This window comes from Aythya ferina (genome assembly GCF_964211825.1).
Source record: "Aythya ferina genome assembly, chromosome: 4".
Taxonomy (NCBI): Eukaryota; Metazoa; Chordata; class Aves; order Anseriformes; family Anatidae; genus Aythya; species Aythya ferina.
The window spans coordinates 23,084,228-23,100,302 of NC_140300.1; the positions used below are offsets into that span (position 1 = coordinate 23,084,228).

General features: G+C 35.9%; 1 protein-coding gene across 4 annotated transcripts in view; it reads right to left on the reverse strand.

The window, feature by feature from the left end:
- Positions 1-16,075, reverse strand: part of ARAP2 (ArfGAP with RhoGAP domain, ankyrin repeat and PH domain 2) — a 128,042-nt gene that overhangs the window by 71,626 nt on the left and 40,341 nt on the right. The gene's annotated exons all lie outside the window — the stretch shown is intronic.

Genomic DNA, 16,075 nt, shown 5'->3' on the forward strand with positions numbered 1-16,075 from the left:
CAACGTGTCCCTTAGAGTAGAGAGGGAGGGGACTTCTGGAAGTCCCTTCCAACGTCAACCCTTCTGTGGTTTCTTGGACTATTACTACAATTCTTGAAAACATTAGCGGCATCAGGAACAAAAACAGAAACTACATCACCCAAGCAAAAGAGCCAAATCCACATATCTTACCATCTGCAGGATGCTCACTATTCCACTCCTCACATTACAAGTAGCTTGGCGTGGGCTGATAAAAACATAAGAGCACTGGAAGGAAAGACTTCGGCAGAGATACCTGCCTGTGATGAGGAGGCTGTTTTTCTAGTAAATACATATTTAAGCCTGCATCATTGACAATCGTGAGATTTTCAAAGTTTATAACAGCATTAAAGCTCACATAGAGAGGACACTTCACAGAACTCTTTTCAATTCATCCAACTATTTCAGGAACAAGCAAATAAAAATATCTTTAGCCATGATGGGTAAGGCTATATCTAATAGAAGATACAAACAAGCCTACACACTTCAGTATATTTAAAGTCATAACTTTTCAACAAGTACTCTGGATTAGCCATTCCCCGTATAATCAATTTTGAAATATTTCTCACTTTTTCTCTGCTCTCAGATCCTGTAACTTACACATTTTTATTCTCCTCCCTCATCTTCAGCCCTTCCTCCCCAAATTTTCCTTTGAATCAACAGTTTTGTTATTGTCACATCTGCTTTGGAAGAGAGCAGAGAGCTGTGTGAAGCCTACAGTCCCTAATTCACCCTCAAAGTTCAGTTATATGGAAAAAGAGTGCACAGAATAATTTCTTTTTGAGCATGAACCTGACAGTAATGAAACATTCTTAAAGTCGGACATTACCAGTGAGAAAGAGAGAAGCATATAAAATAAGGTTAAAAATTGAGAATAGAAAAATACTACTATTTTTTTTAAAAAAAAAAAAAAAAAAAAAACTTCCATTAGCAGCATCTTAAATCAAATGAGCAAAATGAGAAACATAGAATGAAAAAAAAAACAACCAAACAAAAAAACAACCAACCTTTAACTTCCTAGAATTAAACAGTTTGTGCTTCTGAGATGTAAACTGGATGCAGGTTTCAATTATTTGTCTATAATTGGCCTTAAAAAGTCCAGATTTATAAAGGGCAGGTAACCAGACTATATTGTACCTTAAGAACAGTGCAACAAATTTATTAAGTAAATGCTGAATGGCTGCCAGAAAACATGATTAATAGGAGTTTAATATACTCTTAGGTCCTGAATAACTATTCACTGCCTTCACTGAAGGCAAAAAAACAATAACGAAGAGAAGATGACTGAAATAAGAACTACCACATTGGGCCAGATCAAAAGTTCACCTATAGCAGCTTCCCTTTAAGCACTTCCTACTGGCAACTGTCATAAGAAGAATATAAATAAGAGAAGGTACATCCTCATCTTCCCAAATAAGCTTCCAGCAATCTAGGGACTTCCAGCTCAGAAAGCCTATGAACAAGTAGTTGCAGTCAAGCCATCACACTTAATAGCCATTGACAGCCATGTCCTCGAGGAATTTAAACAAATGCATGCTTTAAAGCCTCCACAGCATTATATTTTTAAATTTCCCAAATACAAGTTGTACAAAAAAAGTATTTGTTTAATATTTATATCTGATAACTATGAATTTCATTACACTGTTAAAGAGCTAGACTTTATTTATCTACCTATTTCATGCCGTTCCACCTTGAAATTCTCTATCCCTATTTCCTTCACTCTCCTTTTCTAAGCGCTTTTCAAGGTCCTACACAAAATGGCAAGGGTCAGGATGCCCTTTCCCAAAGCAGAGAGCCAGAAGTGGGGGGCAGGAGCACTCCCTTCTGTTGCTGTGCCAGCCACTGTTGTTGCTCACTCCTCCCAGCCCTCCCAGCAGGGTGCAGGGGACCATGTCCAGTAGGCCAGCCCACTCAGCTGCCCACTCCTTTGCTCAGCTGGCCCAACCGGTGTCCTCGGAGCTGAAAGGAAGCACCCTGCAGACCTCAGATTGCACTCGCTTACGTATACTATAATTACAGCCACTATCCAGCCACCAAACTTCACTGTACTTGAACCCAACAGTGCAGAGCTACACAAGCTCTTTGAAATAAAATACAGCAAGTCCCAAATCTGGAACACCAACCCTCCCCAAATCCACACACATACTGAGGCAAGCAACAATCCCACTGAAAAGAGAGTAACTTTCTCATGTTTTAAATGCAGCAAGTGTGTAAGAGCTTACAGTACTCACTTTCTGCATGAGGAATACCCAAAAGTTTTAAGAAATTAGAAGTGAGAAATATTTTCAGAACAGAAGGTGGAGGTAAATTAACCAATTTAATCGGTACATTAAAGTGAAGCTATTTCTGTAATGGTCCAAACAAACTCTTTATGGTAACTGTACACTTGGCACAAACCAGGCTTGGTGATTGACAGGTATACTGGAATCTCATTTTCACGGTTCAGATTTCTGTGCTTTCAAGAGCTCAGTCTTGTTCTCCTACTTCAGAAACAGAAGTGGGAATTGGTATAGGGAAGACAGAAATGCTCCACTTTGAAAGATAAATTCATTCATTTTGAGTGCACAGGAGGACAATAGGACCATTCAAGCACTATACAAAGTGTGCTGGCAGCAAGACCAAGCAGTATCTTTTTGGAATATGAATTATTTTACTCCTATAGACTGAGAGCCCATTGTTCCAGATAGATTAAGCTCTGTGTTACTTTCTGACAAACGAAGAAAAGCTTAAGAAGATTCAAAAATACACAGAGAAAGCTTCTTTTTTAAAAATATACATACATCTTAAATGCCTGTATTTATACTACCTCGATGCACTTGAATAGAGATTGAAAAAAACAGGTGACAGTTTGAGCTTTTTACAAGAAAAAACACAACTTCTTTACAGATATAATAATAGATCAAAAGTATTCACTAAAGAGCACAGTAGGCTGAAAATACAAATGGGGAAAGTAGTTAACTATGGGTTAAGTATTGGCTTTCTGTTGTTCCTTCCTGAAGGAGGAATGATTATAACATACAAGTCCTGTTGCCATTATCATCCTTGTCTGAAAGGCACAGAATCTATGAAAACCTAGGCATCTTTATGAAATCCTTAAATCTGTAATCAGGCTCTGACTCTTGTGGCCCTCAGTCAAAGAAGAGGCCCTCTCTACAGAACCACTCTTCTTCCTGTAAAGAATAATATTTATTCTTTTCTCTTTTTCCTCCTTCCACTCACTTTTGGAGGAGGAAACTTGGGATTGCATGCTTGTTTGCTAATATGATCAAGTCTAAATTCATCTGAACACAGGAGATCTAGATCTGCATTTACTTCTTTAGAAGCTACATTCATTTCTATAAAGGTACGATTTCCACAATGTGTAAGTTGATTAAAAAAAAAAAAACAAAAACAACAAAACAAAACAACAACAAAAAACACATCAGCACAAGTTTACCTTTCCCCAACAGACAGAAATAACTCCCAAGTTTTGTTTTACAATTTAACTACGTTATTTTCTCATTAGAAATATCAGAACATATTTTTGTCATGTTTTTGCTGAAGGATTAAGAGAATAAAAGAAACAGCATGGAAGAAGGAAAATTGCTGCCATGATGTCAGGAGAACATATAATTTTATATACATATGTATATATACGTACTCACATACATGTGTGTATACAGGTATATATATGTAGCATATTTAGAAGGTACAGAACTCATTGGTACACAAAGTGTAAACAGTGAAATAGTACTGGTGCATATTGGGAGTAACTCACTTTTGCAAACTGCTACATCAACAGTATTCTAAGTGTCCACCAGTTCTCTTCCACTGAAATCATGACCCCTGGGCTTTTTTGTTGTCTCTGGCTGTTAGATCTTGGCCTTGCAAGAGGGGAGAGTGTCATACACGTATGTATGTATGAGACAGTAATGGTAGAAGATACACGATAATGCTGCACGAAAAATATACTTTGCGTATACATGCATATGCACATTTATTCATGTATACTTTTTTTTAAAAAACAAACAAACAAAAAAATCCACCTTTCTTACTATCCTACTTCTGATTTTTAAAAGGTCTATCTGTATATGTGACCCTACTTTTGTCCTACTGTCCACACACAGAAGACTCTTGACCTTTAAGCACTGTGTTTCTGGTAGGAGTTCCAAAATACGACCTTACATTCTTCCTTGAATCCACCCTTGCTATTTGCAATAGCTCTTTAGGTTTACTTTGGGGAAGCTACCACAAAGTTTGTGACTATTACACTAAGACATTTCTGAAAGACCTAAGAAGTCCCTTAGCAATTTAACATGATTTAAACTTTTCTTTCATTCTAGCCCCATGGCATTTGATTCCCTTCAAACAGCCAAATTATTCCAGAGAGATTAAAAGCCAATAACCAGAATAGTTTCAGATAAAGCAATCAACTTCCCACCCACACTCCCCTTCACTGTAGGTACAGAGTTCAGCCTTTCTAGTTAGAAAGGAAGACTGATTTCTCTATCAGGTGGGAAAAGCTTCTTTCCATGTTAATAAAAAATTAAGATATAAATAAGTATCAGAATCTGAGAAACAGTGACTAGTAGTGCAGAAATTGCTTTGATGATATTAATGCTTCTCCACAGTTTATATTGATTTCCTCTCCTTTTCAACTACACTTAGGCTTAGCCTTCTCAGTTAGCTGTCATAAGCCTCTAAAGATTCGAAAAGTCTAATGTCCCTTATCACAGCTTAAAATCTTTTAATATAGATTTTAGGTGATAGTTAAATATCACAGGTTGGAATCAAAACTGCCATGAGTAAATACAGATTTACTCTTATGGTCTTCTTAATGAGGCCTCAAAATGAAACCTCAGTGAAGTATACAGTATATAATTACAGAAACAAGAAAATTAACATGAAGTTTGCCAACTCAAGCCCTGATGAACAAGAAGATGCTAGAAATGACGCAGTCTGTGCATGTTAATTCCATAGCTTTGTGCTCATCTATTATGATATTAATTTTATATTCTTTACTTAGCTAAGAAAAACTCCTATGTCCCATAACAGAACACCTGAAAATGATTCAGTCTATTATTGCAAAATATTTTATTGAGATAACCTGACAACCATAATTGTAGAGACTAAGAAACAAGAAAAAAACAAAAGGTGAGAGTGAGAAGGGGCACTTCAGGTTAGCTCGTCAGTGCCAAGCACGGTAGGCTTGTTTGCAGTGGAGTGTACTGAATGTGCTACTGGAGCACGATCTCCCATTTTCACTATATTAGAAAGAAATCTAGTATACGTACTTTGAGGTGGCTCTATGATGAAAGCCATTACATGAGAAGTGGGGACAATTGTGAGATCTCTTTCAAATTCATTCCTGACTAACACACTGAGGTAGTTACATCCTTACACGTAATGTGAATAAAAAAGTTACACTCTCTTTATCGACTTACTACAGAAGTGATTCATAATCCTCACTTTGGCAACTAAGTGTGTGAGTTTTCAAGTATAAATACCATTTTCACTATGAATACCACTTGCTTATACACTATCAGGCCCATGCCTTGCATGCTGTATGGGATGATCTAGGACACATGAAGATAAAAGCCCCCTTCCTGTAGAGACTATAAAAATACAAAAAAAAGGAGGATCACTTAATTAATGTGACTGAATACTATCCTGGAGAGTTAGCTCTTATCTTTGCCTTTGCCAATTTCTACTCAGTGCAAATCAAAAGCCTTAGCATACAGTCATTTCACTGTACATTTTTCATTTCCTAGTTCCTGACTTTATGCTCTAGGGTTTGATTTGCAGAACTGCTGAGCAATTGGAGCTTCAGCTGAAACCTGTGAATACAATATTTTGAACAGGTATAGTCTGACATGAAACTCTTCCCTCCCGACCCTCATAAAAGATAGAGAATGTAAAATATATGGATACTTGAATCATTTGTTTCTCAGAACTGTGTGGTCACATAGACTAGACAATCATGTTCTATTACTTACAAGGAACTGATGAAAAATAAATTAATCATTTCTCTTCAAATAGCCAAGCACAGCAATTACTGATCATTTCACATTTACTGGCAAAAGATTCATTCTGTAAGACACTTTTCAACAGTGTGCAATAAAAAGGCATGGGTTATTCCATTAAAAGAAATTAAAATTATCAAGCAGCTATTAGGTAAACAATTCACTGAATAAGGTGGCATTCCCATGTAAGAAAATAGCATGTTATAAAATCTATTGCATAATAAATTACATGGATACAACTGGATGAAATTAAAGCTTTAGAAATAAGCCCAATTTTCTCATCTCTAGGTAGGGTGCAACAACATGTAATCATGGTCATGTTATTATAACACAGATCTTTGAATTTTCACAGGTTTTTAGCTCAGATCTCCTCAAAAATTAGGTTTACATAATCACGGGAACATCTATCTCCTTACCTAACCCCAAATAACACTTAACTCTAGATATATGCTTGACTTCAATTGCATTCAACATAATAGCAGCTGTCAGAGATCTCAAGTCTTAACAAGATTTCAAGAATGCAAGCCAGAGCAGAGGATGCAGACTAAGTTTGCTCTCTCCCTTCCTCTTCTCCTCAGTCCCAGAAGGAAAGGCTTTGTGGTCATGTGGTCACAGTGAATTAAGACAAGATGATACAATCAAAGAAATGTTCAAAGACAATGGCTACAAGTAAATACATAGTAAGGTATAAGCCCCAATTTCTTAGTTTTCAAAAACAAGACAAGATGATCACAATGAATAAAAAAGCAACAGTTATAATTTCAAACATGCAGAAGTTTCTCACTTGTGCAAAAACATGCTGAAGGAAAAAAAAAAACAAAAACAACATCCTGCAACCATGCTCTGCCATTACAAATAACTGCTACGTATGCAATTTAGTGATGGACCAGTAACCTTTTCATCACTTCTGAAATCACTTCTATGAGCTGTTGCATCAATGTGTGCAACTGAATTCTAAGTAGGGTTGTATATTTTGACACAAAGCAATTGAGAGCTATTACTGGAAGGCAGAACTCATCTCAAAACCATCTCAAACTCACACACTGTTTTAAACACTTCTGTACTGAGCACCCAGAACACCTCTTGCTAAGGGAAGGACATTTTTAAACATCTCTATTACCAATAAAATTTTAAGCAGCCATCTGGAGTCTTCTTTAAGAGTGATTCACAACTGAAAACCTTCTTGGAAGATTTATAAAGACTGCTCTCTGGAGACCACAAAGATCTGTATATTTTAAAAATACCGTGTACACTATGGTTTTCTGAATTCACATCTTATAATTGTGTTGTGAAGCTTTACACACACACACACACCCCTAAGATCTCGTTATGTATTCATAGCCCAGACAAACAGCTAACAAACTGCTTGAACTCCTAGAGGAAGGACAGACTCTGAACACTTTTGTGATATTTTAAAATTTGGAAGGGTGTAAAATTGATGACCCTCTTCATAGATTTTTTTTTTTTTTTTTTTTTGTACAGTAGTGACTGGACAATAGAGGAAAAATAGTAGGATACCTCCACCCCGGCAAAAAATCCCCTAATGAACCAAGAAAGTATCCAAGCAATTGGGTTCCTTTCCTCCAAATTTACTCATGGAGATAAACATGTGTGATGTTGAACAGTAAAAACATATAAAAAAAATCACTGACCAAGCACAAGGCTTTTACTTACTGATCGCAAACAGAAAGGTGATAACACTATATATACTGTACATAAAAAAAAAAAAGTTTGGTTTGTTCAAAAAAAAAAAAAAAACTTGCTGACTCCTGTTTTTTTTTTAAATAAAATTTAACTGCATAATTATAGTTTAGAAAACGTTTAGAAAAAAATATTTATGATTTTCTCTAAGGAATCTCATCTCTAAATTATTTTTTAAATTCAAAATATTTATGAAGGACAATTAAACAAAAGCAAACAACAACAAAAACATAAAAGTTTCAATGCTTTCTAAAGTGCCATCCAAACTTCAACTATGAAGGGCATTTTCACAAAATAAAAACTAAGTCTGTTGTTTTTGAAATACTCTCAATTCCAAACTTACCTCATTTTTATCATAACTGGATCACTACTGCATTTCCCTTCTGATGTTAATAAAACTGGCAGCTTAGATTTCTGATCCTATGAAACTGAATGGCCCTTTGAGATGATGCAGATTGCAAGACAACACACCAAAAAAAGCCTTATTAGGAGCATTTTAATAAAGCATGGAGAGCTCTGGATTGAGCTAACAATACCTTTTCCAGCTAGGGAGATTTTAGACACCTGCTGCTCACGCAGCCATGAAGTGAAAAGTTGTACTTTAACAAGTGACATTATGATCTTCAGTTTAAGACAAAAAATAAGCTAAGGAAAGCATAAGCCCACACAAAAGCTTTTGGCCAGATGGTGTAAATTCTCATCTGTTTAAAACATATTCACCCTAGCATAAAGGATACATTAAAAACCATCAAAGTTCAGATTTGCATGAAGTTTGAAGTTCAAGTACTTTTGAGATAACTGAACCAAAATAGCTAAGTTTTGTTCTTGTGAAAAATATAAATGAATACCTATTTATCAGAAGAAATATATTTTGAATGTGGACACATAGGCATATATAAATTGAAGAACATGCTTTGGACACCACCGAGGTACATTTTCTAGAAGCCAGTTTAGAGCAGAAGCTTCCCACTGCTATCTACAACCAAAAGCCTGGGGGACAAAACTAGAACTTGTGAATTCTTCGCACTTCTGTAATTTACTCTAAAAATAGTGAAAGTACTGAACAAACAACAGTTTCGCCATACATTCTGCCATGCCTAGACCAAGAGAGGGCTGATGCCATTACAGCAGCAATGGTCTTGATAAGCAAGAATCCTTCCTAAGAGAGTCAGTCATTTCAGAATTTTCTCTCCTGGGAAGATGTTCTTCTCTTATTTGGTTCAACAAAAGAAATATATAAATCATATAGTTATAAGATATACATATTATACTAACATATTATGCATATCTTATAAATTTATATAATTAGATATTATTATAGATAATAACAACACGACTTGAATCATATATACTAATCTGTCTTTGTGAGGCAAACAAAATATGAAAATACCTGATGAATGTATGAAAAGTATTTGATTTTTTGTAAGCAAAATCACTAACAGAGCCATACAGTTAATGTTTAGCAATTATTCATTCTCCTATTTGCCTAAACTTTTTGTCATGATTGTAACGATTCCACATAAAGAAAATACTGCTAGTATAAAAAGAAATATGAAAAGAGTTTCACAAATCAATACACTTTACAAGTAAGTAAAATTATTTTTACTATTGAAATAGTGAAATAGCCAAATTCAAATGCTCAGATAGTTTACTTAAGTCTTCCTAAATAATAGATTTTATGAGCTCACATAAAAAAAAACATAGCTATGTTTCTAGGGATTTTTTTTTTGGACTTTCCAATGGTTATTAAAGTTAAGAACAACCATCACAGCTATGCAATTTAACCAAAGGGACTCACAACTCAAACAGTAATCCCAAAGAATTAAAGTGTTTTTGGTTTTGTTTTATTTTTAAAATATAGTTGAAAATAACACCATGATCAAGCACTAAAACATCTGCATTGCATTCACACTTCAGGACCAGGTCTGGAATTCATAGTCTCACTGAACCAAAATGTCTGCATCTTGATTTACATGACAGTCTAAGTCTTTAAGAATCTCAGTCTTATAAAATTCAAAAACTATGAGCTAGAAGCATGTTATATAAAGTCATGTAAATCTAACCTTGCAATGAAATTATTTTCTGTTAATAAGAAGCAAAAGCTAATATCCATCAGAAAAAATACAAACTGTACACTCAAGCATAGGGCAAATTTACACTACAGCACATACTATGGCAAATTAAAAGTTATAGAAAAGAGACAATATAGTCCTTCCCAATAACCCTTATATTCTGTACTACACAGAGTTAGGTGGTAGAAAGAACCCTAAAAATTACATAACAAACTATCTCTGTTTACAATTTCTACATTTATCTTCTGTGGGTTCTCCTTGACACAAGATGAACCATACAGGAAGGTCTTGCAGGATCCAGAATAACCTACAGCTATGCGGCTCTCTTGTAGCGTAATGATGCTGCTCATTTCCTACACTCCTTTCACTTCCTAGGTAGTTCACTGCCATCCATCTCACACAAGGAATAAATAAAACTTGCTCATCTGAATTTTAAGACTGAAAAATTCAAAAACTTGCCAAGAGCAATGTTAAGTTTGTCTCAGTGCACATTCTCAGGGTGGGGGAACGGGGGTTGATCGCTGCTTGAACTGATATTCTAAAACCATTAGCATACTCTGAGAAACATAGCAAATAGAAACTTCTTTCACATTTTGCAAGTTTACAAATTTACTTTTTTATTATGGCATGATTCTGAAAGATGTTTAATAGAACACTGAAGATATTTTGATACATACAAAAATTACTATGTTCAGATAACAGAAGATGCTTTACAAATCAGAGATTAGCAGAGAGCAGCACCTACAGTGTCAATTTGTTCATGGAAACAGACAAAAAACTGAAATCCTCTGCAGTGATTCACAGGCATATCTAACAGCAACATCCTGACCTAGACACCAGCAAACTGAACCCACTTTGTACACAGCAAAGCACAGCTAGGAAAAAGCTGTTCTGGCTCATAACTAATGGTACGCAGGTATGACTCTTCACACAGAAGTTGTATCAAAACTGTAAAGGCTTGATCAAGATAACACTGTAAAAAGATAAGCTTATAAGCAGTGAAATAGAATTAGAATGATAAAATTGCTCCATTTCAGGATATTCAGAAACACAGCAGCAGTATTTTGCACCAGTTGTACATACAGGTCGGGAGGCTTGTAACACCTTATGATTTTTGAGAACAAAATCTTCCAAAAGAAATGTCCTTTTGTATTAGCAAGGATGGGCAACTGCAATCTGCAAACACACTGATGTCAGAGGGAGGTATATTTTTCCCAGTATGACCACACCATTTAAGAAACTAGGACGAGCAAGAATTCAGGAATGAAACAAAATACTGCACAGAAATCGAACACTAACAAGCCCACTACTAATGGCAAAGCTCCAATTGACATTCAGAAATTTGGAGATTCACCCCAGGTATCTATGCTGAGACAAGTGACAGCTTTCTTTAAGCTGTCCTGAATACACTGAAAATGGATCTTGAACTTTTCCATTTACAAGGACAAGCAGATTGAACACAATCTGCACAGACCTCTTAAGATTAATTTCAAAATACACCTGCATGCAGTGTAGGAGAATGAAGTTTAGGTCTACAGATGAAAGACCTGCAGAATTAGAAGACCTGAACCACAGCATCACAGAATCATGCAGAACTACAATGAAATAACATCTGGTTTTGGAGCTACTGTTCCATTTTTTTTTTTCTCCGTGGTACAACTCCAGTACAGCTCCACCAGTATGTATCAAGAAACATATTTCTGATGTGCCATCCCACACGAGTAAAAGAAGGATGAAGAAGCAGAGCCTCTGAGCTTTGTGTAGATGTAACCCTTTTACTCCCACATTAGCATTTCCTGGTGAGAACACCAACGAAGTCATATTTCACTTCTAACTGCTGACTGTATACATTAACTCTAAGCAAGTGCAAATACCTACAATCATCCTCAAATCAGACTTCTAAGTTTTATGTGCTGCACATTGCCAGTAAACAATGAGAAAAGACTAAGAAAGTCATGTATCATATGTTTTTAGCTGTAAAAAAAGAAGTGAGAAACCTGTAAATTCCTAACACACAGGAATTATTACAGAACATACAGAAAACACAGAGAGACAGCTGATGTATCTATTTAGTGTGAAATAAACCCTTTCTAGATAAGCCAGAAAAATGTAGGTATCTCTGCTGTGTTTATCTGTAGGAAACGAAGTAAGCCAAAAGATCCTAGAACCCCCCCCCTCACTTCTCCTTGTTAAGAAAAGATGTGCAAGGTGAAACAAACCAACCTGGAAATCAGAATCTATCTCCCACTCAGGGAATCAGTGATGACCAACCAGCACTGTTTCCTTCTCTTCTCTTATGGCTACTCAGAGGTCTAATGAATTTTGCCTTGATCAGTTTTTCAACTTTTGTTATGACCCCCATATCCTGGCTCATCAGTTTCCTTGCAGCCCAGTAAGCTGGCAGCTGCTCAGTTCCTTCAGGGAGAGAAGTGAGAGTCAATTGTAATAATGGGCTGCAATTATTCCTGGATTGCAGGAACTGAGCTGCTGTTGCTGACTGCTGTCATTTTATCTGCCTTTGAACTTCTTTATGACCCCATGGCAAAGAATTACAGCCCTCGGCTGGAAAAAACATCACACCTCTCATCATCACATAGCATCCTGCAGAGCCTCTCCAACAAGCGCCAGCCTGGCTGAGTGAGGAACAGGAAGCACTACACAAAGCCACATTAATTACAGTAATGCAGCCACGCTGCTTCAAGCCCTTTTTCAAACCTCACTCAGATATCTGTAACACAATGCTGCATGCCACAGTCTACCGACTACAGACGTATAAATGGGGACAAACGTAGTACAGTAAACATAGACTCCTCTCTGCCTAGATGCAAGAGTTTGGAAACCTTCACGATTTGAAAAAAGTTGAAAATGCAAGAGGCAGACATCAATTCTACCATAATCAAAATGGAGTTGAACCCACTGGCAGTAATATATATTTAAGACAGCCTAACTCACCTTAAACAGAAAGAAATGAATGAAAGCTGTAATATACTGTTCAATATTAGATAATAGTGTAATCCCAAAAGGGATTGACAAAGTCAATAAACTGTTTATCTTCATGCAGAGGTACAAAATAAAGGTAGATTACAGTCCCCAAAAGGCAAATCAAAGTCATTTGAAATAGTCAAAACATACTTATAATCAGTGGGCATAACTTAAATAAAATAAGTGAGACTTCTACCTCTTATTTTCTGATTCACTAATGAATATCTTCCCCATTATTCAGTCTTTTTCCTTCTCGATCACTGCCCAGTTCGCCTCACTCCCAATTATTTCAGCAACCTCCAGCCACAAGTGAAGATAACAAAGGTCAAAATTTAATGCATGAAATGTTTTTCAAAAGTGTCTTTCATAGCAGTAGATATCAATCAATAATTCTGGTGAATCTCTGGGGATAGCCTGACCCACATGCTGAGACTGAAAACACTTTTGACTTTAATTTTCCAGAAATGTCTATAATCTATTGATTCTAATGATTGAATTTTTAAAACACGCCATCTCTAACAAGATACTATTTTGCATGCAAAATATTTGAGAGGAAGAACTTAATTTAATAACAATGGCATTGAAGTGTTTCATGAGGCAATAATTCAGTTTGAGTTGATTAAGTTCAAATTTGTTGGCCTAGCGATTTATTAACCGGGGACAGAAATTACTGCTGAAAAAGCACACTGGGGTATTCCCCATATTCTTACTATGCTGCAAACCATAAATCTCCTTCCTCTTACTGTAAGGATGGTGCATTTATTTAGAATAGTTTGTAGATATATGATAGTGAAGTAAAGAAAATAACTTTATTATCTGAAACAATGTCATGCTGCTCCAAAAAAAAAAAAAAAAACCACACAGAAATCAGAAGTAACGAGCAACAACTTATTTCATCCAGAAGATGGAAATGTCACTTCAGCTATAAAGAGATTAAATTTCCTCAGTATTTTAAGGATCATCTTTATAATGCTTATTTTAAACCATCCGCTGTTCATAGCTGATGAAAATGTAGATAGCCTGTTCTATAAAAACAACTAAATTACAGTGTGATTTGTTTCCATTCAGGGTATTTTTTTTTTTTTTTTTTTTTTTTTTTTTTTTTTAGTCCAGCAGTGATTTCAGCCTGCTCACTCTCTCCACTGCCAGGAATAACACTGTTCACATTTTCGGTACATGTTGTGCATAAGACAGCAGGTTTGGAACAACTGTCCACTGGTTGGTTGTAACGAAAACAAAAAAACAAACAAACAAAAAAAAAAACAAAAACGAAAAAAAAGAAAAACATGGGGAGTGAAGGAGTAGAAAGGGAAAAAGAGGGGAAGAACTAAAAATTCTGGGCATCTCAGGCTCCAGTGATCCTTACTCTGAATTAATTCCAACAGAGGTTAGAGTAGGACCACCCAATCTTAAAAGTTACCATGAAGAAACAGAAATCCACAGATGTCAGAACAGCTTTCTCCATGAACACTGAGCTTTGTATGCCTGTCCAGCTCCGGCAAGCTAAACACATTACGATCGATCACCTGCTTTTAAGAGCTTGGGGTTCTGGACATGACAGTGCCAGTTACAAGGCACATTACTGAATTAGAGGCATACTCTCTGGTCTCCTGCTGGTGCATTCTAATCCATTTGCTTTCGTATTGCTACCGAGGAGAACACTTTAATCATCATCAGGTGACTGTCAGTGTTCATCTGATCATACTCAACACAGATTAGGCAAACCTTTAAGAATATTGCTTCCCCCTGCAGATTGGGCAAACAAGTAGTTTAACGTTCATAGGAGGATATTTATACAACTTAGCCCTTGATTATATAGCAAAACAACAAAAGTTAATCTCAGAGAAGATTCATAAACTGAACTTAGTTAATTAAGTTGCAACAGTCTTCAAAAATGCCAAGTCTATAACAAAAGATGCAAGACGTAGTTTAGAAATTGTAAAAGCATATTACTTAATTAGGTAATGGACTCACATACACTACCATAACATATGCCCGTGCCTATCTTTACATTTGTTGAATGAATGCTTCAGTGAGGATGTGTTGTCTACGCTGCCTCAGAAATACCCTGCACTTCATTTTTATGACAGCTTTGTAACTTTACATAATTATTAATATTTCAGCTATACTAAATAGTTTAATACCTGAAATAAAGGATACAGGCTGAGGAAAAACAGTAATCCACGTTAACCACTGATATGTCTAAAGTTACTCCTTTCCCAGATACGGCAATTGCATTGAAGTAACCACAAATTGGAAGGGACCCATGAGGATCACCAAGTCCAACTCCCGGCTCCATACAGGACCACCCCAAAATCAGGAATGACCAACATTTTTTCATCTACTTATACTATTCTTTGTCAAATTCTGTTTTTCCCTTTCCTTTGTCCTTGCTGAACAAGTATGAACTTTTAAAGAGACGAGCAAGAAAGTTCTTAACCATAAAATGACAATCCTTGAAACTTCATTACAGAGACTGCTGGTCAGAAATCTCAATTATTTCAGTCCAGAAAACTCAACCTCTGCGATTAAACAGAACAAATCAGAAGATATGTTAGAAGATATCTTAGAAGATTGAGCTGTGTATAAGATTAGGAAGACAGAACTCCAGCAAAAGATGAACATAAAACCACAGATTGATAAGAAAATTGTATTTTGCATTGCCCTTCATTTGAAGAAGTAAAAGTAAACCAAAGCTATCAAGAAGTTCTTCAGCAGGTCTCCTATTATCTGACTGTTTACAATTAAACAGGAATCAACCAGGTGTAAAATAACATTCTATCTGTATTTAATTCCACAGGATCTTGAGCTATTGAAAACGAGACACGCTTCTAAAGATACTTTTCCTTTTTTCTTCTTCAATTTCACTGATCTCTAACATTGTTACACACATGAAAAAAGAAATCACTCCATGTATATATATATATAAATATATATATGTGTGTATGTGCACACACTGGTTATGCAATCTTTCAGGTTCACCAAACAAATGGTTTGTATGATTTAAATTAATTATTAAAAAACATTAACCTGGTCTACCGTTATAAACGAAAGCACACATAATAGCATTCTGCTTCTAATATCAAGGGCTTTTGATCCAGTAGATTATTTTACCATGAAATTTGAAGCTGAGCTAGTAGCTTTTAAATGCAAGTAACTTCTATAGTGATGGATAATGTTCTCAGTTAATTCCAGTACTCAGAGGAAAATAGGTTTTGCAAGTCTGCATTAATAGTTTTCTTATTACAAGAAGACCTAAAACCTTCTTCAATTGTTCACATATGTGCTAAGCCACACTGT